The 26,749-nt window shown below is 46.8% G+C and overlaps 1 protein-coding gene across 3 annotated transcripts in view; it reads right to left on the bottom strand.

Annotated features, from left to right (window-relative positions):
* CARD11 (caspase recruitment domain family member 11) overlaps positions 1-15,639 on the bottom strand; it is a 106,565-nt gene extending 90,926 nt beyond the window's left edge. Inside the window, exons 1-2 of one of the 3 annotated variants that reach the window (XM_059896604.1) lie at positions 15,469-15,638; positions 3,061-3,129 (exon numbers count right to left, since the gene is read on the bottom strand). The gene's annotated coding sequence lies outside the window, so the exon portion shown is untranslated. Of the gene's footprint in view, positions 1-3,060; positions 3,130-15,468 lie in introns of all 3 variants that reach the window. The other 2 variants (XM_059896606.1, XM_059896603.1) reach the window with 2 other exon arrangements.
* Between the last annotated feature and the right edge of the window lie 11,110 nt (positions 15,640-26,749).

Genomic DNA, 26,749 nt, shown 5'->3' with positions numbered 1-26,749 from the left:
GCGGGGCCAGGTCTCCAGGAGAGGCAGTGGTCCAAGGAGTAGAGGATGCTCCTGTAATGACTTCAAAACTTCTTCCCAACTTTGTCTTTCTCTTCTCTTTCATTTTTTCCCCAAACTCAATAATCTATCATTTACCTTGCCTTGCTTCAGGCGATGTCATTAATAACAATAGAAAAAAGCATTTTTCACTTGTCACCTTTCTTCAAAGGAACTCAGATTGTCTCTAAACTTTAAAGTGCATACAAAGTACCTAGGGATTTTGTTAAAATGCAGATTCTAATTCAGCCGGCCTGGGGTGGGGCCCGAGAGTCTGCATTTCTAACCAGCTCTCAGGTGAGGTCGATGCTGCTCGCCCATGGACCACACTCTGAGAAGCAAAAGGACATAAAGCAACTTTATGGGGTGATGGAAATCTTCTACATCTTGCCTGTGGTTGTGGTCACATGGGTATATACTTTTATCAAAATTCCCTGGACTGTGTACTTAAAATGGGTTTTATTGTACGTACGTTATCCTTTATTAAAGGAAAAATCCATTCTAGATGGTTTATAGATCTAAACGTGAAAGATGAAACAATAAAGCTTTTAGGAGGAAACACACACTCTGGGGTAGGCATATCTTTCTTTCTTTTTTGTTTTTTTGAACCACGCATATAATTTTAATTTTTAAGTAGCCACATTAAAAAATGTAATGAAACTGGATAAACTAATAAGGCATATCTTTCTTAAACAGGACTCAAAAAAGAGTGAACCATGATGGAAAAACCCACACGAGCTGGACTACATTAAAATTAAAAACTTCTGTTCATCAGCAGACTCTAATAAGAGAGCGAAAGGGCAAGCTATAAACTGAAGGAAGATATCTGCAATACGTTTATCTGACAAAGGACTCCTCATATATAAAGAACTGCTCCAATTCAATAAGAAAAAGACATGACAACAGAAAAGTGGGCAAAACTCTAACAGACACTTCACAGAGGAGGACAGCCAAAATGGCCGATCAATACATGAAAAGGCACTCGGCCCAGCCACAAGTGAGACGCAAATTAAAACTGCACAATGCTTTGTTTTGACTGCACACCCACTGGAATAGCTAAATGAAGAGACAGACAATGAATGCTGTGTGAGAAAAGATGTAGAGCAACTGGAACGCTCTTCCACTACTGATGGGGTGTAGTTTGCAACAACGTTCTTGGAAAACTATTTGGTTGTATTTATTAGAGCTGAATATAAACATAGTCTAAGATCCAGCAAATCCACTCTTGGGTGGAAATACAAGCCCATGTCTCCAAAAGGTAAGTGTAAGAGTGCTCAGAGCAGCCGCATTCATGATGTCCTCAAATTGGAAACAACTCAGTGATCCATCAGTGGTAGTCTCGATAAAACGTGCAACAGTCATAAAACAGACTCTTGCTGGCAATAAAAACATGGAAGAACTACTGCCACCTGCAACAACGTGGATGCATCCAGGGTTATCAGATAAAATACAGGGCGCTGAGTTAGACTTGTATCTTGAATAACCAATCATTTTGAAGAACGTGCACGTCCCGTGCAGTATTTGGGACAGACTTATACTAAAAATTACTATGCTATGAAAAGCCATTATTGTTTTTCATTAAAATATTATTTTTCAGCTGGTCACGTTCTGTTTCTTGATCTGGGTACTGGGGACACCGTGCGTTCACTTTGCGAAAATCCGTCGTGCTGCACACTTAGGATGTGTGCACGCCTCCTGCGTGAATGTCATGCACCCACAAAGTTTACTTAAAGACACAGCTCATCCTGGCCCACGTCCCATCAGAGGGGGCCCTCCGTGCCTCTTGCCCCCCGTCTCCCATCTGTTCTCCGCACCGCTGTGTGTGACCTTTCGAACCTGCACATCCATCCTGGCTCCCGGTCACGGCTCAGTCGCCCCAGTATCTGGTGCTCACCCACCGGACAGCATCTGCCCCCTCGGCAAGGCATCCGGGGGCTCTCGGTGGCCCCTCCTCCCCCGCCCCCACATCTTCCCGTCTTTTTGCCAACACTGACACTCATCACACCTCCACGGCTGGGCACGTGCGGTTTCTCTCCTTAGAGGGCCCTTCCCACGTCTCTGCCTGGCAAAAGCCTCGTTATTTTCCAAGTCTCATTTCAGCTTCTATCGGCCCTGGGGGTCTCTGTCTCCCTGGGCAGACCCGGGTGCCCCTCTCTCTCACACACGTCTTCAATGCGTGCCTCCTTTATCTTGCAACTGACTGTCTCCTCACCTGAGTACAGGCTTATTGGGGTGAGGACCCCGCCCTTAGATCTGTTTATCCCTGGCACCTAGTGGAGTGCCCGGGAGTGGCAGGCACTGGGTACTCGTTAAGGGATGAATAAAAGGATAATGGTAGTAATGGATGTTAACGAACGGGGATCAGGCAAGGGATGTAAGCAAATGGCTCATGCTAGATTATAGGTTTGTCAGGGGCCCTTCTGAACTTTCTCCAGGGCATCCTGCTAACGAGCATGGCACACCTGTATCACGAGTGTGCACCTGTCCCAACCGTGCCTCCCTGGATGTCTTGCCTGCCTCATGGCACTTGGGAGGTGGTATCTCATCTAACTTCCTGTGGGAAGGGTGCCGTCTTATCCCCACTTCACCAATGACTTCAGCGACTTGCTCAAGGTCACCTGCTGGGAGAGGGAGAGCTCACGCTCACTGCACCCATTAGTCTGTGGATAACACCAGGCACTGAATCACTGAAATGCCTCACGGAGCAGAAAAGGCAAGGCAGGAAGTGTCAGTGCCCACTCTGCCTTGGGCAGCTCTGTGACTCAGGTAGCCTTTCTGGTCCCTCTCAAATCAGTCTCCGTGGGTGGCCAGCCCCTCTCCCGTGGAATGGCCCGTGGGGAAGGGACATCACCCTAAACCCCCAAACACAGCACTCAGCCCTGTCCAGAGACTCTCAACTGCTGCCTGAGATTTTCAGGTTTTAAGCAAAACAAAAATCTGATTCACTGTTTCCAGTCCTACAGGAAACTCAAGTCCTTTATTTTTCTGCCACTTAAAAAAAAAAAAAGAAAAAAGAAATCAAACCTTTATGTCTTAGAAGAGTTCTGAATGCTTCTCATTTCACACCGCGCCGAACACTGTTCACGACAAAGGCTGCAGGAGGGAAGAAGGAAATGAGACGCGCTCGCCAATAAATAAGAGCCTGAGCAAAGAAACCAGCTCAGAACACACCACTGGCAAGAAGAAATGCCCCAAAGCTTTGCTTACACCAAATAACGTAAGAACAGATGGCTCCCCTGGGTCTCTGGGACAAGTTAATGCACACAGGAAGCTGCAAACAGACTCTCTTTGGGATTTTGGCAGAAAACACGGGGCATTAACAACATTCAAGGTGAAAGAGGGGAGAATTGTAGATTGAGGGAAGAGATGCTTTTTTCATCAGGTAACAAAAGTAGCTGTATCTGGAAATCTCCCCTGGATTCCCGCAGGCTGCAGGGCGGGTGTCTGCTCCAGAAATTAACCAGCGCTGTGCTCAGCAGTGCTCCGGTGAGACCCACCGCTCCCAACTGCCCAACCGGGGAATTACTTTCACTCCAGACATCTGGATAATACAGATGAACCCTTGAGGGAGACAGAAATTTACTTTGGGAAGATTTTTCCCCACCTGTTGTGCAGAAGTGTCACAAAGTGGTGGGGTGATGGTGGGAGCGTAAGATGGTGCTGAGTAGCTGAAAGGCTCTGGAGGCGGCTTCCTGGTTTCACCTGCCCCGGGGGCTGTGAAAGATGCTGAGATCGTCCAAGCACAGAAAGATCACCCCCACACCCAACATCCATACTGATCTCCTTTCTCATCATCACCAGGGAAATCCAAATGGCACTGTCTTGCCCGAGGTGGGGGGCAGGGGCAAAAATGAAAGCAAAGGCTTCTTGCCCAGCCCTAGAAGACGGTTCAGAGGAAGGCATGACTAACACAAATCATGACCAGGGAGGTCAGTTAATAACAATGAAACCTTGCATTTATATAACGTTCTGTTGTTTTCCAAGCAATTTTTCACCCACTATCTCATACGCTCCTCAGAGCAATTTTGTGTGGTAGGAAGGCAGGGATTATTTATCCCCACCTCGCTTGCGAAGAAACAAAATCTTGGGACAGTGAAGTGATCTGCTCAAGGTCAGGGCGCGATCACAGATTTTTAAAGCTGGAAGGGTTCTTGGTGGTGAGGAGCCAGGGCAGGGATGACTAATGGGGGGCACCCGGGCTCCAATTGTCAGTTTCACACCCACAGCAGACATGGGCAATCGATCACAGAACTCTCTTCCGCGGAGCTGGCCCTCAAGGTGAAACCCATTTGCCGTCCCCGGCCCCGTCTCCTGTCTCACTTCACTTATGAGGAAACTGAGCCCAGAGCAGAGAAGGGACTTGGCCAATACGGCCCAATGGGTTAGTGGCCCAGAACCCGAATCTCACCCCTGCCTTCTGAGCCCGGGGTTCTCTCCAGCACATCATGCTGTGCCCCAACTGTTAGGGGTACAAGTCCCCTGAAAGATGCACCAACAAGGCATGGTAATGACATTCTTTGTGACCGAGCCAGAACACTTGGGTTTTCTGTGCTGAGCAAGTGGACACATTCCTATTTCTAAGAGAGGAATCAAAGACCACCCCAAGGTTTCAAAGCCTGAGCACTTGGCAGGATGGAAGAGAGGACTTAGGGATGGGAAAATCAGAAGTTTGGTTTTGGATCAACTCCATGTCCGGGTAGTCAAGACCACTGGCAGGAGGTATAAACTTGGGAGTCATGAACACAGAGGTGGCTTTGAAGCCATGAGGCTAGATGAGACCATCCAGGAAGGAGTGCAGAGGGAGAAGAGGCCGAGGCCCTTTGACCTCAAAGGTCAGGGGACACAGAAGAATCAGAAAAGAGAGACTAGGAAGGAGTGGCCGGGAAGGCGGGAGAAACCAAGAGAGGGAACCCATGCCACATTCCGAGGAGGAGAGGTAGACAGACTGAGCTAATGCCCCTGAGGACTACGAGTGGACCTGGACTTGGGGACTCTGGGGGCAGAAGTCTGACTGAAGTGGGTCCAGGACAGAATGCGGGGACAGGAAATGGGGACAGATGGTGTAGACAACACTTTCAAAGAGACCGTCTGTAAAGGTGTGATGGCTGAGTTGCATCTCCCCAAATGCATATGCTGAAGCCCTAGCCCCACTACCTGTAGTTGGAGATACAGCCTTTAAGGAGTGACTGAGTTAACGTGAGACCGTTAGGGTGAGCCCTAATCCAGGGGGGCTGGTGTCCTTGTAAGAAGAGGAGGTTGGACACACAGAGAGACACCAGGGGTGCACGCACACAGAGGGCTGACCACGTGAGGACACAGCTAGAAGGCGGCCACCTACAAGTCAAGGAGAGAAGCCTCAGGAGACACCAGCCCTGCCCACACCTTGATCGCGGACTTCCAGCCTCCAGAACTGGGAGAATAAACTTCAGTTGTTTAACCCCCCTTCCCCCGCGCCGCTCCCCGGTCGGCAGTACTCTGTTACAGCAGCCCCGACAGACTAACAGAAAAGGGGTACAGAGCAAGGCAGTGACAGCTACAAGGGAGTATGAAATCAAAGCAGGCTTGGGTTTTTTTCTTTAAAGATGGGGGGAACTGCAGCATATTTGTACTCTGGTCGGAATGATCCTGGAGAGAAGGAAAAAAGTTGATGATACTGGAGAAAAAGGAGACAACCGCTATAGAAGCATCTCTGCCATGTACAAGGTGGCTCTGGTGCCTGCGTGGAGGCAGGACCAGGCGGGTGGAGGAGGAGGCCGGGGGCCCGGAGAGGCCGGGGGCCAGGGGAGGCCAGGGGCGGCTGGTGGGTTGAAGGACGAAGGATGGTCATCAGCTTAGGGCACGGGAACCTCTTGGGCCCAGGTAGTCCGACATAAATGGTTGGGTTTCAAAAGCATATTTTTAAATCAGTTAAGAAAGATACAACATTATACAGAATTTCTATACAAAACTGAGGGGGAAGGAGATTGACCCATTCCTTGGGGACAGCCCTCTGCTTTGCTGTAGTCGGGTGGTCTCCCCTACTCGGAGCAGTTATAGGAAACCACCCTCTCCTTCCTAGGGCCACCTTCCTTTACAGCCTAAAACCTCCCCAAACTCAGAACGCCTGCGTCTCCAGGGCCCCGTGACAGAACCTCCTCTAAGAGTACAGAAGACACGATTTTTGAGGATGGAGAACTCCCACAAGGAACTGGGAATCGCCATGCGTCTCTGCCTCCCACCCGCAAACCGGCATGGCCGTGGCCTCAGCTCCCCAGGCGCCACGGAACTTCACAAGTTGATTTTGAAAAGCATCTGAGAACTGAAGCCAGGAGACTCGGAGAGAAGTGCAAGGTATCATTATTATTCAACCGCACACTCCCCCACACCCCCCGAACCAGCCACACTTGAATCCCTTTTCAAAAAGGCCATTTCTTCTTAGAAAAGTTCAGTGAATGACCGAATCCTTACTCAGAGGCAGGGAACGAAGCAGTAATGTCAATAAAACGCAGTTTTACTTCGTATCAGCATTCATCCACTGAAATAACAATTGGCTAAACCTCCAGTAATGCTGGCACAAGGTTTCTGTTTGCCCTCAGATTAAAAAAAGTGGGTCATCACCACCAAGACTTCTGCAAGAGTGTTCACAGCAGCTCTCACAATAGCCCCAAACTGCACACAACGCGCGTGTTCATCAGCGGTAGGATGGATACATAAATTGTGGTAAATGCTCACAGTGCAACATTATACAGCAAGGAAAAAACCCCGATGACGGCTATACACATGGATGAATCAAGTTGGAGACACAAGAGCACACTCTGTGTGATGCCATTTACGTGACATTCAAGGACAGGCAAAAGGGGTGGGGGGCTTAGCAACTGGGAAGGAGCATGAGACCCCTACCCCCTGGAGGCCTGGAAAGGACCCGTGTCTCGATCTGGGTGATGGGCTACGTGGGTGGGTGTGAAACCTCCCCCATAGTGCACTTCAGATTTGGGACGTGTACTGTGTGTGTGCTATGCCTTAATTTAAAACAAATCCTTTTTTTTTTTTTTTTAACCAATCAGTTTTGCCTTTCCACAGGAGCACGGAGGCCCTGTGATTTCTCTTACTGGGACACAACTGAAATCGGAAGTCACTGTGAGAGGAACTCTCTTCCTGCAACCCAGCAGGTTGGGAATCAGGACAGCTAAGACTAAGCGGGACAGCAGTTCATGGGGACCACCCTTGCTGTTCTCTTCTGAACCTGGCTTTTCCTTCTTGTTTTCTTAATCAGAATGATAACAGTTGCTCAGGGTTAAAAAACAAAGAAAAGAAAAGGACTCAAAATGAATACTAGAGAAGAAGACTCAAATCAATAGAATTAGAAATGAAAAAGGAGAAGTAACAACTGACACTGCAGAAATACAAAGGATCATGAGAGATTACTACAAGCAACTATAGGCCAATAAAATGGACAACCTGGAAGAAATGGACAAATTCTTAGAAATGCACAACCTTCCGAGACTGAATCAGGAAGGAAGAGAAAATATGAACAGACCAATCACAAGCACTGAAATTGAAACTGTGATTAAAAATCTTCCAACACACAAAAGACCAGGACCAGACGGCTTTACAGGCGAATTCTATCAAACATTTAGAGAAGAGCTAACACCTATCCTTCTCAAACTCTTCCAAAATATAACAGAGGGAGGAACACTCCCAAACTCGTTCTACGAGGCCAACATCGCTCTAATACCAAAACCAGAGAAAGATGTCACAAAGAAAGAAAACTACAGGCCAATATTACTGATGAACATAGATGCAAAAATCCTCAACAAAATACTAGCAAACAGAATCCAACAGCACATTAAAAGGATCATACACTATGATCAAGTGGGGTTTATCCAAGGAATGCAAGGCTTCTTCAATATATGCAAATCAATCAACGTGATACACCATATTAACAAACTGAAGGAGAAAAACCATATGATCATCTCAATCGATGCAGAGAAAGCTTTCGACAAAATTCAACACCCATTTATGATAAAAACCCTCCAGAAAGTAGGCACAGAGGGAACTTTCCTCAACATAATAAAGGCCATATATGACAAACCCACAGCCAACATCGTCCTCAATGGTGAAAAACTGAAACCATTTCCACTAAGATCAGGAACAAGACAAGGTTGCCCACTCTCACCACTATTATTCAACATAGTTTTGGAAGTTTTAGCCACAGCAATCAGAGAAGAAAAAGAAATAAAAGGAATCCAAATCGGAAAAGAAGAAGTAAAGCTGTCACTGTTTGCAGATGACATGATACTATACATAGAGAATCCTAAAGATGCTACCAGAAAACTACTAGCGCTAATCAATGAATTTGGTAAAATAGTAGGATACAAAATTAATGCACAGAAATCTCTTGCATTCCTACACACTAATGATGAAAAATCTGAACGTGAAATTAAGAAAACACTCCCATTTACCATTGCAACAAAAAGAATAAAATATCTAGGAATAAACCTACCTAAGGAGACAAAAGACCTGTATGCAGAAAATTATAAGACACTGGTGAAAAAAATTAAAGATGATACAAATAGATGGAGAGATATACTATGTTCTTGGATTGGAAGAATCAACATTGTGAAAAATGACTCTATTACCCAAAGTAATCTACAGATTCAATGCAATCCCTATCAAACTACCAATGGCATTTTTCACAGAACTAGAACAAAAAATTTCACAATTTGTATGGAAACACAAAAGACCCCCAATAGCCAAAGCAATCTTGAGTAAGAAAAACGGAGCTGGAGGAATCAGGCTCCCTGACTTCAGACTATACTACAAAGCTACAGTGATCTAGACAGTATGGTACTGGCACAAAAACAGAAATATAGGTCAATGGAACAGGATAGAAAGCCCAGAGATAAACCCACGCACATATGGTCACCTTATCTTTGATAAAGGAGGCAAGCATATACAGTGGAGAAAAGACAGCCCCTTCAATAAGTGGTGCTGGGAAAACTGAACAGCTACATGTAAAAGAATGAAATTAGAACACTCCCTAACACCATACACAAAAATAAACTCAAAATGGATTAAAGACCTAAATGTAAGGCCAGACACCATCAAACTCTTAGAGGAAAACATAGGCAGAACACCCTATGACATAAATCACAGCAAGATCCTTTTTGACCCACCTCCTAGAGAAATGGAAATAAAAACAAAAATAAACAAATGGGACCTAATGAAACTTAAAAGCTTTTGCACAGCAAAGGAAACCATAAACAAGACCAAAAGACAACCCTCAGAATGGGAGAAAATATTTGCAAATGAAGCAACTGACAAAGGATTAATCTCCAAAATTTACAAGCAGTTCATGCAGCTCAATATTAAAAAAACAAACAACCCAATCCAAAAATGGGCAGAAGACCTAAATAGACATTTCTCCAAAGAAGATATACAGATTGCCAACAGACACATGAAAGAATGCTCAACATCATTAATCATTAGAGAAATGGAAATCAAAACTACAATGAGATATCATCTCACACTGGTCAGAATGGCCATCCTCAAAAAATCTACAAACAATAAATGCTGGAGAGGGTGTGGAGAAAAGGGAACCCTCTTGCACTGTTGGTGGGAATGTAAATTGATACAGTCACTATGGAGAACAGTATGGATGTTCCTTAAAAAACTAAAAATAGAACTACCATATGACCCAGCAATCCCACTACTAGGCATATACCCTGAGAAAACCATAATTCAAAAAGAGTCATGTACCACAATGTTCATTGCAGCTCTATTTACAACAGCCAGGACATGGAAGCAACCGAAGTGTCCATCAACAGATGAATGGCTAAAGAAGATGTGGCACATATATACAATGGAATATTACTCAGCCATAAAAAGGAACGAAACTGAGTTATTTGCAGTGAGGTGGATGGACCTAGAGACTGTCTTACAGAGTGAAGTAAGTCAGAAAGAGAAAAACAAATACCATATGCTAACACATATATATGGAATCTAAAAAACAAACAAACAAACAAAAAATGGTCATGAAGAACCTAGGGGCAAGACGGGAATAAAGACGCAGACCTCCTAGAGAATGGACTTGAGGACACAGGGAGGGGGAAGGGTAAGCTGGGACAAAGTGAGAGAGTGGCATGGACATATATACACTACCAAATGTAAAACTGAGAGCCAGTGGGAAGCAGCCGCATAGCACAGGGAGATCAGCTCGGTGCTTTGTGACCACCTAGTGGAGTGGGATAGGGAGGGTGGGAGGGAGGGAGATGCAAGAGGGAAGAGATATGGGGACATATGTATATGTATAACTGATTCACTTTGTTATAAAGGAGAAACTAACACACCATTGTAAAGCAATTATACTCCAATAAAGATGTTAAAAAAAAAATACTAGAATTTTCCCCTTCGTCCACCCAGCCACCATTCCCCAGATGTCCTACTAGAGCAGTTTCTTATAGGTGCTAGTGCTTTCTTCCAGAAACTCCCTCTATGCCCCTGTCTCATTAATGGCCTCACAGAATTCCACTGGATGGATGGATCTTGCTTTTGAGGAGCATTTGTGTGGTTTCAAGTTTTTTCCCATTAAAAACAATGCTACAAATTAACATCAGCGTGCACAAAAAGATGGACAAGTCTATCCGTGAGATAATTCTTAGAAGTGGAATTCTTGGGTTGATTCACTTATCATGCTGGTACATATTGTCAAATCCACAGCGTATTAGACTACCTGCTTCTCGTTTCTCTCACCAATATAACGTTTTATCAAATGTTTTGATCTTTGCCAGTCGGACAGTGAAAAAAAGGCATGTCTCTGTTGTATTACTTCGCATTTATTCATTGTAAATTGATTGGTCTGTTCATATTCTGTTTGTTCACATCCTTTAAGCATTTTTCTCTTGGGTCGAGTTCCCTAATTCTGGAGTCAGCAAACTGCAGTGGAGGGCCCACCCCTGCACTGCCCATCCTGCCCCACTGGCCAAATCTGGCCACATGGCAAGGACAGAGCAGAGCCGTTTCCACAGGGACCTTCTGGCTCTCAGAGCCTCAGGTATTTACTATCTGGACCTTTACAGAAGAAGTGTGCCGATTCCTGCATCTCACCGATTTCTTCTGAGAGTTCTCTGTAAATTAAGGAAATAGCTCTCTCAGATAAATTCAGTTTTGCATCAAATTCATCACTCTATTCTACCTCCTACCCCCAACTCTGTCAAAAATAACCAAGTCAGTAGTACACCTTTAAAAGCAGAGCACTCTCATTTGGAAACACTTTGGTCTATGTTAATTTAGGGGTGGTACTTTCATTTTACACACGTGGCCATTGAGGCTCAGAGCCACCGGTGACTTTCCTGAGGTCACACAGCTAGTACGTGGCAGAGCCGGGGCAGAAGCCCTTTCTGCCTGGCTCCAGAAGTCCGTAGATCTTTCCACCTGGAGGAACCTGCCTCTCAGGGGACGGGTCCAGCACCGGGGGATGGCGCTGACTCTACAGAGTCTGACAGGTGTTGCTGTGGTACCTGCAGGATTTGTGAGGTATGTGGACAGAGCCTGGGGCCCCGCTTTGTCACCGCCACACTCGAATATGAGGACATACATTCCAGAGTTGGATTTGGGGTGAGAAGGAAGGTTACACCCCTGACACAGAAACCACCCGGGGAGGATGGAGCCCTGGCTCTGGCTCACCCACTTGTGAGGAGCTGGGAGGACCAGAGGATCGTGACATAAGAGATGAGCCGGGGGAGCTTGACTGCGGGACTGGACCAGCGAAGACGGAGCGCTTTTGCCAGAGGCAGGAGCAGGGACCCTTCGTTACCCCGCGGCACTGGCCCATTACACCAATCTGACAGCGACCGTTACAATCTCAGAGCCCTGAACAAATCACAACTAGAAAGGTTACCCCCCCTGGAAATAGTCACCCCCTTAAAACCACTGACCCACAAGCAGGAGCTGCTCAAGGAGACTTTGGGGGAAGATGTACGGGGCGTGTTCCTTGCATGTGAAGTGCACAGGTCATGCTCTTCCCATGCGCCGTGGCACGGGTGAGGAGGCTGGCACCTGGGAATCTGCCAATCTAATTTTTCTTTAGCAGAAAAGCGGTTTTCAGGGGCTTCCTTGATAGTCGTCTTTTCCTTTTCTTTCTGTTCCCATATTTAAATCAATTCAAAATGCTCCAGACCTCCTGGATAATGCAGTACAACTACAGGGTAGATTTCCTTCAATCCTCTCGGCTGCCCTGGAAGATTAGGACTGCAGAGCAGGAGACTAAGAAAGGAAGTCCACCCGGCGCGGGGTGGGGAAAGCCGCACTCCAGCCCCAGGTCCGGACCTAAGCGTCCATCCTCTCTCATCCTCCCCGGATCTCAGGAATAACAGCAACGGGAAGAGTATGGCACGTCTCGAGTTTTCTCATTTTATGCTTGGTGTAACTGACAAGACTGAAAATAATCAGTATTAATGTCCAGATTTCACTGGGGAGAGATGACTCCCAGAGAGCTGAAGGGATGACAGGCCGGCCCAGGTGGGCAGTCACGGCTGGACGCTGCGTCTGGGCCATAGCCCGAGGCTCCTTCCCACCCCCCGCCTCGGCCTCCGACCCAGAAGGCGGACCGTGGACCTCCTGAGGCCTTTCCCCCTTGATCTGACCTCTTTTTAACCCAAGTTTCACAGATCTGGTCACACTCTGCGTTGGGGTGGTCATCTGGGCATTCTGGCCCTCGCAGGACTTCACCATCGTCCCGATTACCAGGAGGCACTCACTGTCTTCAAGGCCAAATGTGGGGACAAAGCAAGAGAGGACGGAAGGCAGTTTTAAACTGATGGGAGGAGCTCTGTTTATCAGCATCTGGTGTCCCTTTTCACCATAATCACCTGCGCACTGGGACTCGATTTGGCCCTTCTCGCATGAAGTGCTATAATCAGCAAACCAGGTACCGCAAGGCTTCCATTGGAAAGGTGGAGAAACGCATGTCGGAAAGTGGAGAAGTTAGTTGGGATGTTGCCCCACCAGCACAGTCTCAGCCTGGAACCTTCCACTGACTGCTGGGCTCTCTGAGTCCCACCATCGCCCACACTCACCTCTCGCCATCCTTCCTTCCCTCAATCCTTTCCTCTAGTTTGAGTCTCTGCCACGCTCTGGTCATGGCAACACGACTGTAGGGCCTGAACTATTTAGGGGAGGATGTCTGGGTCTCTCGTTCCTTCTGTGTGTCCCCGATGGTAGCTGGTAACGTCACCCAGACAGTGTCACCCAGACAGTGCCCACTGAGTGATTCAAACAAGGGCCACCACCTTTAGAAGAAGAGTTAGGTTTACAAGTCATTTTAAAAGATCACATAGGGACTTCCCTGGTGGCGCAGTGGATAAGAATCCGCCTGCCAATGCAGGGTACACGGGTTCGATCCCTGGTCCGGGAGGATCCCACATACCGCGGAGCAACTAAGCCCATGCGCCACAACTACTGAGCCTGCGCTCTAGAGCCCGCGAGCCACAACTACTGAAGCCAGTGCGCTTAGAGTCCGGGCTCTGCAACAAGAGAAGCCACCGCAAGGAGAAGCCTGCACACTGCAACGAAAACCCAACACAGCCAAAAATAGATAAAATTAAATCTTTAAAAAAATAAAAAATAAGTAAAAGATCACATAAAGGATTAATGGATAAACAAACTGTGGTCCATCCATGCGATGGAATATTATTCAGCCTTAAAAAGGAAGGAAATTCTGACAATTGCTACAACATGGGTGAACCTTGAGGACGTTATGCTCAGTGAAATAAGCCAGACACAAAAGAACAAATACTGCAGGATTCCACTTACATGGCGTCCCTAGAGGAGTCAAATTCATAGAGACAGAAAGTAGAAGGGTGGTTTCCAGGGGCTGGAGAAGGGGATGGGGAGTTGTTTAATGGTGACAGAGTTTCAGTTTGGGAGGATGGAAAGTCCTGGAGATGGATGGTGGTGATGGTTGTACAACAATGTGAATGTACTTAATACCCCTGAACTATACACTTAAAAGTGGTTAAGATGGTAAATTTTATGTCATGTGTATTTTACAATTTAAAAAAAAAATCACACAAAGGAACATTTGTACACAGAGTCAGGACTGTAGGGGCTGGTGGGGCTAACAGACTTCCTTTTCGATATGGGTGCTAATAAAATGAACAGACATCCAGACAATTTTGCTGGGATGTGATGAGGCTGAGTCAGTCCCAGGCTCCCTTTGCCCCCTGATCAGCACCGGCCCACAGCGGGGACCATCATTTCCTTACAGCTGCCTGGGGGTTAGAGAGAAGTGGAGACACAGGGCAAGGACAGAAGTGGAACACTGTAGCTAAATTCCTGTCCTCGCATTAACCTACGGCTTGGGACTTCCGGCACCCAATAACCACAGAGGAGGCACCCAATAATTGTCCAGTGATGGACCAACGTTTCTTTCCTTCCTTGGGAGGCTGGTAGCCTTACACTTTCAGGAGAGGTGGTAAATGTCAGGAGAAATTTTTTCCTACCACAAATCAAAGGTTTGGGGGCAGGCTGGGCAGAGGTGGGTTTGGTCCACAAGACCAGGTTTGTGGGGATGGTCCTCTGCTGACACGCTCCAGACCAGGTGCCAGGAAGCTGGGAGCTCAGACGCACGTACCCGTCAAGCTGGCCCTGCTCCCTGCACCAGAACTGTCTCCCTGGGGCCCCTCCAACTGTGCTCTGAACTCTGAAGGGACAGAGAAGCCCTCTCGTTTCCCTGCGCCGAGAGTTCAGGAGACCACGGGGGCCCCTTCCAGCCTGGGCAGTGTCCTGGGGGAGGTCAGTGTCACGGGGCTGGGGACTTCAGGCACGAGGCCGCTGGGGCCTCATCCTGGCTTTGCGGGGAGCCTGGGCCCCTCCTGGTTCCACACTCTCCCCATGGGAGGGGCTGTCCTTCCCCCTGCCCTCCCCTCCCCTCCCCTCCCCTCCCAGGGGCTCCACCTTCTCGGGAGCCTCCGAGTCAGGCCCGGCTGTGGTCTGGAAACTTCCTGTCCTTTCAGGTCTTAGAAAAGTTCTTTTCCTCCTTCTGGGACAGGGGCACCGAGGGGCGCCCTGCCGGGCCGGCCCCCCCCCTTTCATCCCTTTCTTCTCTGAGGGGGCTGGGGACTTTGCCAGGCGGGGCCACCCAGAGACAGACGGTCCGAGAGGAACTCGGAGGCGGGATACGGGGAGATGGAAAGTGGAGATAAAGTTTTCCAAAGGCAGGCGGGGAGAGGGAGATAGAGATGGAGCCAGAGGGGAAAGGGGGAAAGAGATGGGGAGAGAGGGATGGCGGTCCGGCAGCGCGGGACCAGCAAAGCGAGCCCCTCCAGACCCCCGCACGGCGCCCCGACTCCGCGCCGCCCGCCGAGGACCCCGGGCCCCCCGCGTCCCCCCTCCCCACGACCGCGCCGCCCCCGCCGTCCCCCGTGTCCCCACCCCCGCGTCCGCCGCGCCTACCTGGGCCGCTCATGCTCCGCGCAGGCCGCCGTCTTCCCCCCGGGGCCCCGGCCCTCGGTCCCCGCCGCCCGGACCGTGCGAGGGGCGCAGCCGGCCCAGGGGCTGCAGGGCCGGTAGGGGGCCGCGCGCCACCCGGGCAGCAGTCCGGAGGCCAAAGGAGGCAAAAGAGAGAAAAAAGGAGAGAAAGTGTGTCACAGGCTGGAAGGGGGAGGGAAATGCAAAACCCGACAGGAAATGAGACTAAAAAAAATGCAAAAGGTTCGAAAAAGAGATAAGGAAGAGGGGGAGGGGGAGGGGCGGGGCCTGCGTCCCGGCCGCGGGGAGGGCGGGGAGCGCGGCGAGCAGACGGGGCGGGAGCGCCGGGCCCGGGCCCCGGGCCGCGTGAGGCTGGACCCCTGCCCGGGCCGCAGTCCCCAGCCGGCTCCGACACCGACGCCCCCGAGCCCGGCCCGGAGCCCGGAGCGGCCGTGGGAAGGGTCACCCCCTTGAAGGCGCTCCCGGCTCTGCGTGGGACGGAGGTTGGAGCAGCTGCCCTCTCGGAGGAATTGGCCCCGTTTTGAAGAACTCCCGGAGGCGTCACTGCGACCTGCGGGGGAGGCTTTTCCCACAACGAAGTGGGAAGCAAGGGATCCTGCGGCCTTGGGCACCCCCAGGGCTCTTCTCTCCCGCAGCCTCTGTTCTGGAAGCTTCCTGGGGCTTGCCTGGCGGTCAGCACACCTCCGAGGGCCGCACTCACCCCTCCTTGACCCTTGATGGTGACAGAGTCTGTCACCCCACTGCCTCTGGCCCTCCGCACCCACCCTCCCCCGCCCGGTGCTCTCAGACTCAACACCTGTAGGGGAAATTGTGACTTCTGGATGTCATCGGTTTAATAATTTGGCCCCAAAGCTGCAGTCCAGGCCCCTGGGTGTGTTACTCTCTCACAGGGCTGCAAGGGGGGGAAGGTCCCAAGGGTTTTTCTGAATCATGAACTTAAAAATCTGGGCCAACCAGGCACATCCAGAGAACTTTGGGTTCTGCGCATGTACCGGTTTCCCCAGCCCCTGCACCTCTCCTTCTACTCTGCCTCAGTGACCCCTGACTTCTGTCCCTCCCGCACCCCCCCATTACAGCTGGAGAACATTCCCTCCTGTTTCGTGTTGTAAGTCCTTTGAGGAAAGTTCCTTGAGCTCCTGGAGGGAAAGGCGTTCAATAAATTAAGCAACTAAGCACGAAGATCAATAAATGATGTGCTGTGGTCCAAGCACAGGAGACTAAAATCTTGGCGGTGTTGAGGAGTGCAGTTGACGGATACACATGGGCCAGGAACCAAAGGAGACATGAGTTTGCTTTCTGCACAGCATGTTCAAAAACTTAATCAGGAACCACAGAGAGAGAAAGTTCCTAAAATAAATGCCAAGGCCCACAGCACGTGGGTCCTTCATCCCCAGTGACTCGCTGGGGACCAGGGTGGACTCTCTCTTGCACTTGGTGAACCTTTAAATCAGCCCGTGTAGTTTTGAAGGGGAACTCTGGTTTTCCTCATGCAGGGTACGAAGGGCAGGCAGGCCTTAAATCAACAACAAAAACTGATAGAAATTCTGCAAAAAAGCTTGATGAATTTTCATGAAGTGAACACGCCCAAGTTACCAAAACAGAGAATTTTGCACCCCAGAACTCCCCCTTACACACCCCTACTTGTCAGCCCCTCCCCACCACCAAGGATAAATCACTTTCTGACCTCCAACAGCATAGGTCAGTTTCGCCAGATATCTTGTCTCTAAAGTTCAGAAACTTTATATAAATGGAGCCATCCATAGATTCCCTTCTGGGTCTAGCTTCTTTCGTTCAATATTATGTTTTTCAGATTTAGCCATGGGATTACATGCAGGTATGGTTTGTTGAAGACATGTTGTCTCTTTTCCTCCCCAACACCTTATTAGACCTTTTTAAACATTCGGAAGAGTTAGAAGGATTGTATAGTGAATACCCATATATCCCACCACCTAATTCTACAATGAACATTTTGCTATATTTGCTTTATCACATGCATACCCATCTGTCTCCTCTAGCCATCGATCCTTCTTTTTTGTTTTTTTGTTTTTTTGATGCATTTCAAAGTTGATGACATCAACATACTTCAACTTTAAATACTTCATCATACATATCATTAACTAGACAGATTTTTTTAGGTGAAATTTATCTACAGATTTTAATGATATCATGAAATGAGTTTTGACAAGTGTATACACCGTGTAACCCCAATCCCTGTGAAGATATAGAACTGTGTGGTCCAGTATGGCAGCCACTACCCACACTTGGCTGTTGAACATGTGGGTAGTGTGAATAAGGAACCATATTTTAAATTCCATTTAATTTTAATTAAAATCTAAAAACTGATACTCAATTCTGTTATTGGAAAACTTTTACGTATGTTGGGAGCATCTTGAGTATATTAATCTGCTTTTTCAGCTGTAAATTGTATGAAAGCTAAATACAGGTGAAGTATTTTCAAGGAAAATTGAGGTGCTATAAGTGTAAAAACCGCACCAGGCTTTGAAGACATGGTATGTAGAAAGGAATGCAGAACATCTCACTCATAATTTTGATATTGATTGCATGTTGAAATAATAATATTCTGGATATGCTGGGTTCAATAAATATATTATTAAAATGAATTTCAAAAAAAAAAATCCCACAAGGACTCAGAGGCAAAGAATATACAAATCAATTTTCACTGCAAAGTAAAGGAGCTGTTACAGTGGAGGATTACTGGACTGAATGTCAATATTATGACATAGTATGAGTGTGTTTTGTGTTTGGTAATTGCAATCATTGTTGCTTTTGTTGTGGTCATCCATTTACAATGCTTGGGGTCAGTCTATCTCTTGTAAAAATAAAATACAGTGTGTGTGTGTGTGAAAAAAAAATGAATTTCATGTTTCTTTTTTAATGTTGCCACTAGAAAATTTTAAATTTTCCATGATATTTTTATGGGACAGTATGGATATAATGTAGAACACTACCATCACCCAGAAAGTTCCCTCCTGCCCAGGCATGCCCTTTTAAAACTTGATTCTTCTGTGACCCCAGGGCGAAGGTGATTCGAACATCTTTGAAGGACGCTGGTTCGAGACGACAAACTAAATGCAAAATTCACTTCCTCTTTTGGAAACCTGCTGGAATGACAGCAAAGAACAGTGGGCGATGAGTTAATCCAGGTGCCAGGAAAGTAAGCGAGTGGACAGGTGAATAGAAGGCAGGTGAACAGAAGCCCCAGCTCAGAGCGGGCAGGGGAGAAGGCGGCAGCAAAGATGGGAGTGGTTCTCTCACTGGGAACCCCACAGATCTGTTGGGTTTGAGCGTAGGGCAGGGTGGAATGAGGGGCAGACACTGAATGTTGGATAGATGGAATTGCTGAGTGTAGAGTTCCCTGGGCACTCCCCGCCTCTGACCTTCCACTGTGCGCCTTAAGCTTCTCCCCCAGGCGAAGCCAGAGAAGTATTTCTAAGGAAACCTCCTCTGAGGGAGGGTCAAGGGCTCTTGGAATGAGGGCAGCGGCCCAGGGAGACCCCTCCCCATGTGACATTTAGCAGAAGGGCAGCCTGCCTAGACCTCTCTCTGCCCCGGCCCCCTAGGGCTGTGCTTTCTGAACTGTCTGTAGTGAAAGACATCCTCCATCCCCCAGCCTTAAAAAAAAATTCTGATCTGTTACAGACTGATACTTTTGTAAAATATAATAAAAATGAATTTAGAAAATCGATTTACAAATCAGATGCTCAAGGTACAGGCCCACTGATCACGCTTGGTTATCGTGGCAATGTCAAAATGCTGTAAAGGTTTCTGAGTGCTCAGTCTTGATTTCTGTTCTCATCGCACTTGTCGAGGACTAGCGTGCAGGAGGACACGGGTCCACGGGCCAGATTTTGCGTGGTGCGGCCCTGGAGGGAAGGCAGCCTGCTGGGGCACCGCATCTGCCCTGAGAGCCCAGCCGGCCTCTCGACGAGGAGGTCGGGAAACATCAGTGACGCTGGGCCTTCGCAGAGACGGGCAGAAACCAGCAGCTTGAAAGTGAGGGATCTAGATGAACAAATAAGACAACTGTCTCCCAAGTGTGGAGAGGAAATGGGAAGGGAACAGAGTATAATGATCCAAAAAACCCTCTAATGAGTGTCCTCGGAGAGATGCAAGCAGAAATCACATCCATAAAATAGGAACAGATTGCCATGAAACGGGCTGCCTGAAGAAAGGACAGTTCACGGAAATTAAAAATACAATTGCCAAAATCATAGGAAAAATAAATAAAATTTAATAGAAGGGCTGGAAGAAGATGTCTGTCGAGTGTGTCTCCTAGGCTGGAAGCCAAAACAAGTGAAACCCACCAAGACGGGAAAAGTGCGAGAGAAAAGTTGAGACATAAATCATCAACACGAAAAGTTCCTTGTCCGCTTAGAAAGCGTTCCAGGCAGGAAAAGAGAAACTAGAGGGAGGAGTTAATCATGAAATGATAATAATATTTGCCAGAGCTGCAGAGTGATGTGATTCTCCACCATGAGAGGGTCCAGTGAGAAGCAATGTGATAAATAAAAAAAGATCTGCCTCTAGATACAGTCTCATGAAATTTCAGGAAAGAAAAGGGAAAGATGGATAATGAGAAGACTCTGAGACCTTGTAGCGGGGGAAGAAAAAAGCACACTGATGCCGAGGCTCAGGTGGGGCTCAGAATTCTCATCAGCAGCAGTGGATTATCTTCCAGCGACGAGATAATGAAGTAATGCTTCAACGTTCTCACGAAAACTCACTTTAAATGTAGAGTCCTGTATTCAACCAAATTTTTGATCAAGTGTGAGAGCAAAATAAACACATTCTTAGACATGCAGGGGCTTTGGAAATTTATCCCCCAAGCACTTCTCCAGAAACACAATTACTTTTCTTTTTTTTTTTAACTTTAAAAAAAGTGTTGGAAGTTTCAAAAATAAACAAAACTAGAGAACATAACATAATGAAGCCTCATGTACCCCTAAGTCAGTTTCAACAATTATCAACTCATTACCAATCTCGACTATGCTCCAACACACTTCCCTCCATTTCCAGATTATTTTGAGTCACGTCCCAAATATCATATAATTTCATCTGTAAATATATAGGCATATATATGAAAAGAAAAGGATACTTGAAAAACAAAACAGTGACTTCCCTCGTGGTCCAGTGGTAAAGAATCTGCCTTACAATGCAGGGCACGCGGGTTCGATCCCTGGTCGGAGAACTAAGATCCCACATGCCGCAGGGCAACTAAGCCTGCGTGCCACAACTGCTGAGCTCGCACGCCTCAACTAGAGTGCCCGCGTGCTGAAAACTACTGAGCCCACGGACTCTGGAGCCCACGCCACAACCTGAGAAGAGAAAACACCATAACTAGAGAGAAGCCCGTGCGCCACAATGAAAGATCCCACATGCCACAACAAAGATCCCATGTGCCACAACAAAGATCCCATGTGCCACAACGAAGACCAAAATAAAATAAATAAATATTTAAAAAATAAAAATAAAAAAGGTTTAAAAAAAAAAAACCACCCATAGAATGTATACTACCCACAGAATGTAACAGTAATGTATACTGTGGACTCTGGGTGACTATGATTTGTTGACGCAGGTTCATGTACCGCTCTGCTGGGGAATGTTGATAAAGTGGGAGGCTGTGCATGTTGCAGGGGGCAGGGGCAGGGGCAGGGGCAGGGGCAGGGGAGAAGAACAATTACTTGAGAAGGTACTACAATGAAATGAAAAAGAAATCTAGGGAAGAGGAAGACATGGGATCCAGGAAAGAGTAAAATAAATCCATGAAAATAATAAAAAGGAATAGTAACTATGCAGGAGGCCGAAAAAAAAGTCAGGATGTATCTGAGCTTTCAGTCAGATCCTCGCCACCCGAAGAACTGGAAAGCACTGTGAAGTTACTGGATTGGACAAAGTATGACGTCAGATGGACCTGAAAGGCGTATTTGGTGAAAAATGGTCATTTCTAAGGGATTGAACTAGGAAGGAGCGAGGAGGGTCAAAGGGTCTTCACTGGATGTCCTTCTATACCAGAAACGGTGTATTTCCATACTGTGTAATTCTTTCATAATCAAAATAAATCATGTCTACAAGAAACAGGGGTGGGGGAACCCAGGAGGGAACCGATCAGTTTAGTTCCCATGTCTCCCTGCGTTCAAGTTATCATGATCTGAGCCCCTGCTGGGGTCGCAGGGTCGCTCACACCACCGGATGTACGTTCAGAGAAAACCTCTATTGTATCTGGAAGTTATCTTGTCTTCCTTCTGGGGCCCCCTCCACGTCAGTAGGAGAAATAAAACTTGTAGCTCTATCTGCCTTAAAATATAGCCCAATCCAGTAACTTAACAGTCCCTTTAGGTTTTCTGGAATAAAAATGTTTAGTCTCTCCTACAGCTGCCCCTCCCTCTGTGTTCCCCACAAGATGCACCCGAGTGTGAGGGAGGAAAGTGGCTTGGAGGACCTGAGGACCGCGAGGAAGACGTCTCTTTCTGGCCTGGGTGCCCCTCACCCTGCGGGAATTCAGGGCTGACCTCCGGCTCCAGCAGGGTCCTGGTCTGCTTCCCTCTTGACTTGGGTGAGCATCTGCCATGGTCTTACCCAGCCCGAAGGCCCCCTGCAGCCTCTGCTCTGGGGTCTCCTCGAGTGCTGTAGCAGGCTCTCACTCGCCATCCGTGTCACCTGTCACCGGGGAGCTTGGGACGAGCTTGGGAAAGCCCAGGCTTCAGGTCTCTCTCTGCAGGACGGGCTGCGGCCATCAGGTTTCGCGAGGGGCAGACCCACACCCACGCCTGAGAGAGATATCCTTTCAGTATCCTCTCTCTGTCCCCTTTGTGCAACTATCGGGAGAGCTCCAGGAGACCCCACTTTCCCAAACAGGGGGTGGGGGGGCTGAAGGGGAAGGTGATCCCAGCTGGAGTCTAGCCTGCTCCCCTCGGAAGCACTGGAGCTCGGGGTTGGTTAACCATTGCCTGAGGGCTGCCAGGGGGAGGTGTGTGTAACAGGGCTTCTCTCAAGAGGGGGTCACCTTGAACCAGCCTCTCAGAAACGGAAAGGACAGAACAGCAGGGAGCCGTGTCACAGCTGCATAATTGGAGGAAGGTCATGAAATTAGTTCCGTTCCTGGAATTGTCAGCTCTGTTTGCTGTGCCCCCCTTTCTCACTCTTGGTCCCCTGTAGGTCTCAATATGTCTGCCAAACGCTCCCCATCTTCAGTTTTCCTCCCCGCTGAAAAATTTTCGCTGTACACCGCAGCTTCAGAGTTCTCTGAGCCCCAACAGGAGATCAGAAACGGGAAAGATGAGAGATGGGTTTTACCCGGAGCCAAATCTTAGCTCCGGTCACAATGCTGTGTTTTGAGATGTTTCTGTGTTGCATTGGAAGCAAAATGGAATGAGACCAGGAGCCCAGGGCAGGACGCGGTTCTGTCCTCCCCTCTCTTAAATGACCCCTCCTTTGCTGGCCCTCCCCCTCCGGCCACCCCTCCCCTCCAGAGAGCGCTCTCTTCCCGTGAAGGCTGCCTTCACCGCCCAGAAAATCCTTCCTTATCGGGGGAACAGTCACACGCTTGGGACAGCAAAAACGTATTTCACAAACTATTGATCCGCGAATATATTGCTTTTTTCCCCGATGCCACCCCTTACTGCCATTCTGTGTATTAATACCACACCCCCCCCCCCAACCCACCCCTACCACAAAGTAGCATCGAGAGCAAAGCAGAACCTACCAGGCCTTTAATTATGTTTTACATACTTTATACTTTTATGTTCTTATTGTTTTTGCTGCCCCTTTAAGCTCATTCCTCTTAGTTCCGGATTTTTTTAATGCCACCTCCCTACAGAGAGCTGATTCCAGAAAGGCGTCAGTGTATCCATTATCCCACACAAATAAAAGACAACCCAGCGAAAGGTCCACCTTTTGGTGAACACCTTAAATGACCCTTGACTTGTTTTTTTTTAATTCTTTTTTTGTTGGGTGTCCCTCTTCATGTGAGTTTTATTTTTTAAGAACAAAAGAGCAACAAATATAAATAACTGCTAAGAGCAAAGATCGTAGTTCTTTCTAAAATGAGGATCATATTTATTTACTTTTCTTCTTTTAAGCATGGCTTAAATCCAGGAGGAAAATGTCCCCCATCTGTAGGCTGCTAATGTAGTTTTCAATTGCTTGAGTTATGAAATATGATGAAAGCCATCTAAATATGTCATGGGGGAAAGATACCTTGAATTTCACTCGAAAAACAGTACTGGTGGGGAGACATGTCTGCATGAAATGTGCAAAATGATGGTGGGCCCATTGTTGCAATGAGCTTAGGGCTTTTTGGTCTAAGCCCAGGAGGGCGGGCTCAGGATGGGCCCTGGAGGCGCCATCTTGTGCAGGAGGCAGATGTCGAGAAAATGTAGAATCACCCCAGTCTCTGCACGCTCCTGCATTCTGTACGTTTTTCCTCTGCAAGGGGATGGATGACAGTCTCTGAAACTTGACCACCATTTTTTTCCTCAGTTAGTCAGCGTTAGGGTAATTGGCATGTTACATCCATTTTACAGTGTGGTGTATGTGCTGGCGGCACTCTATAAATAATGAATAATCTCAGTAATGACCAGAAATGTGTGTGAGCGACGGCATCGAGCACATAATGGATGCTTTGTTTGTCTTCACGGACTGTATTACCAGCATGTAACTTTGAAACGCTCTCGGTCACCTGAGGCCTGAAAGGTGCTCCATCAAGCAGGAGTCCATTCCTCTCTGCACGGACCTTAAGAGTGGCCCAATATTTGCTTTAGGTCCCCCTGTTTGAAAATGGAAAATATTTAGCTCTGCTCATCCATCACCATGCCTGCCAATTGCTTTTTTTCCCTTCCCCTTGCTTTTAGAGAAAGCAACTAGAAACACCTAAGCAATATAAATGGCTCTGAGCAACTAGAAGCACCCAAGCACACAACGATTTGAGCAGGAAATTCAGGGCTCATTAAAAATACGAATGTTGTAACTTATAGAATTGGCTGCTTTAAACACAGTCGTCTACACACCAGTGGTTCTCCAACTGTTTTATAGTAGTCGGGGTGTTTATGAGGCATCTCTCAATATCTATCTGCATATCACACTTCAGTATATTTCTCCAAGGTCCAGCTGGGCACGGCATTCACAAGACCACTCCAGCCAATGAGGAGGAAGTCAGCCATCCATGACTGATGTGAAAAGCACCTGTCACTTTATCAATCTCGACACCAACGTGTGACAATTGTGTTACGACTATTTAGAAGAATTATATGCATTTCTGCCTATGCATATATGCTATCCTTTTAGCTTAAGCCTTCGAATTGTTTATATTCTATAAAATTAAGTACATTGTTATCTACTTGGAACTTAACTGTGCGTAGAGTGTTTGGAAGATTTGTTTCTCTGACCTTTGATTTTCTTAATCAAAGAATTGTGTCCATTGGAAATGTTTGTACAGAAATGGCTGAGTTCATTGTGTAAGAACATGGAGAAACTGCACCACTGCTAATAAAAGGTTAGTTGAGAGAGCAAATAGGAGGGGAGGAAATGTTCCAAGGAGGAAGAAAGAAATTTTCTTTCTTTGAAGAAAGGAAAGAATGACTGGAAGTGAGAGCAAGCATGATCCACTCTAGGGTTGATCATACAGAAGCAAATGTTGGGAAGAACCAATAAGGTTCAAAACTATTCAGCCCAAAGAACCGAGGCCATGAGATAAACACACCAAATAAATACACTAACCACTGCCATGGTGGAAGGGCTTCGTCTGGCATACTGTGTGAGCCGCCCATCCTGAGAGCTGTAAGATGGGGAACGCGCAGAGCAAAATCAAAACCAAACCAAACGAGAACAACCAACAACGACACACGCACACACAACATGTGCCAGTTATGTATTCCATACATACACTTTTTTTTTTTTTTTTAGCATTGGCTTTTGTACTTGGGGATGCTGAGATTAAATTATGAAATGGTCCATAGTGTTAAAGTATGTGTTAAAGTACATGACTAGATACATGTAATATATCAATATCTTATTGATAACTATTAAGATCCATTGGGCCTGCATATATTACTCTGGGTACAGCTAGTTTCTTTAAAGTGTGTCCTTTCAACCATTTATGACATGTACAACTCCCAGTAGCACCAGCTTATCTGACACATGGAGCAGATCATTTTTAACAATCTCCTCTATATTTCAGAATTATTTTCAGTAATAATTATACTAGAATCAGTAACAATCATTATTTGTTTGTGTTTTGGTTTTAAAACAATTATCAGTTATAAAAAGGATGAATTTAAATATTAAAGATAGTGTTCAAATTCAGGAAAATATTTCATATATGAACCAAAATTTGTACTTACCCCCCCCCCCCCAAAAAAATTATAGCTTATGATCATGTGGACTTTCATATCTGGCTTCTTTCACTTAGCAAATTGTTTTCAAGGTTCACCATGTCACAGCATGTATCCGTATGCCATTCCTTTTATTCCCAAATATTATTCCCTTCTATAAGTACCCCACATTTTGTTTATCTGTTTATCAGTCGATGGACATTTGGGTTGTTTCCACTTTTTGGCTATTATGAATAATGCTATGAACACTTATGTACAAGTTATTGTGTTGACATATGTTTTCATTTATCTTGGGTAGATACCTAAGAGTGGAATTGCTGGGTCATATGGTAGTTCCATGTTTAACATTTTGAGGAACTATCAAATTCTTTTCCAAAGCAGCTGTACCATTTTGCATTCCCACCAACAGTGTGTGAGGCTTCCAATTTCTCCATTTCTTTGCCAGCACTTGTTACTGTCTGTCTTTTTTAGTACAGCCATTCTAATGGGTGTGAAGTGGTATCTCATTGTGGTTTTGATTTGCATTTCCTTAATGACTAATGATGTTGAGCACCTTTTTATGTGTTTGTATACCTTCTTTGGAGAAATGTCTATTCAAATCATTTACCCATTTAAAAAGTGGGGCTGTCTTTTTATTATTGATTTGTAAGAGTTCTTTATATATTCTGATCCAAGTCCTTTATCAGATTTATGATTTGTAAATATTTTCTCCTATTCTGTGGGTTGTCATTTCACTTTCCTGATGGTATTGTTTGCAGCACAAAAATTTTAATTTTGATGTAGTCCAATTTATTTTTTTCTTTTGTTATTTGTGTATTTCATGAAATATCTAAGAAATCATCGACTAACCCAAGATCACAAATATTTACTTCCATGTTTTCTTCTAACAGTGTCAT

Source organism: Balaenoptera ricei, chromosome 15 (genome assembly GCF_028023285.1).
Source record: "Balaenoptera ricei isolate mBalRic1 chromosome 15, mBalRic1.hap2, whole genome shotgun sequence".
NCBI lineage: Eukaryota > Metazoa > Chordata > Mammalia > Artiodactyla > Balaenopteridae > Balaenoptera > Balaenoptera ricei.
Note: the sequence above shows the minus strand (reverse complement) of the source record. Positions and strands in the feature narration are given on the sequence as shown.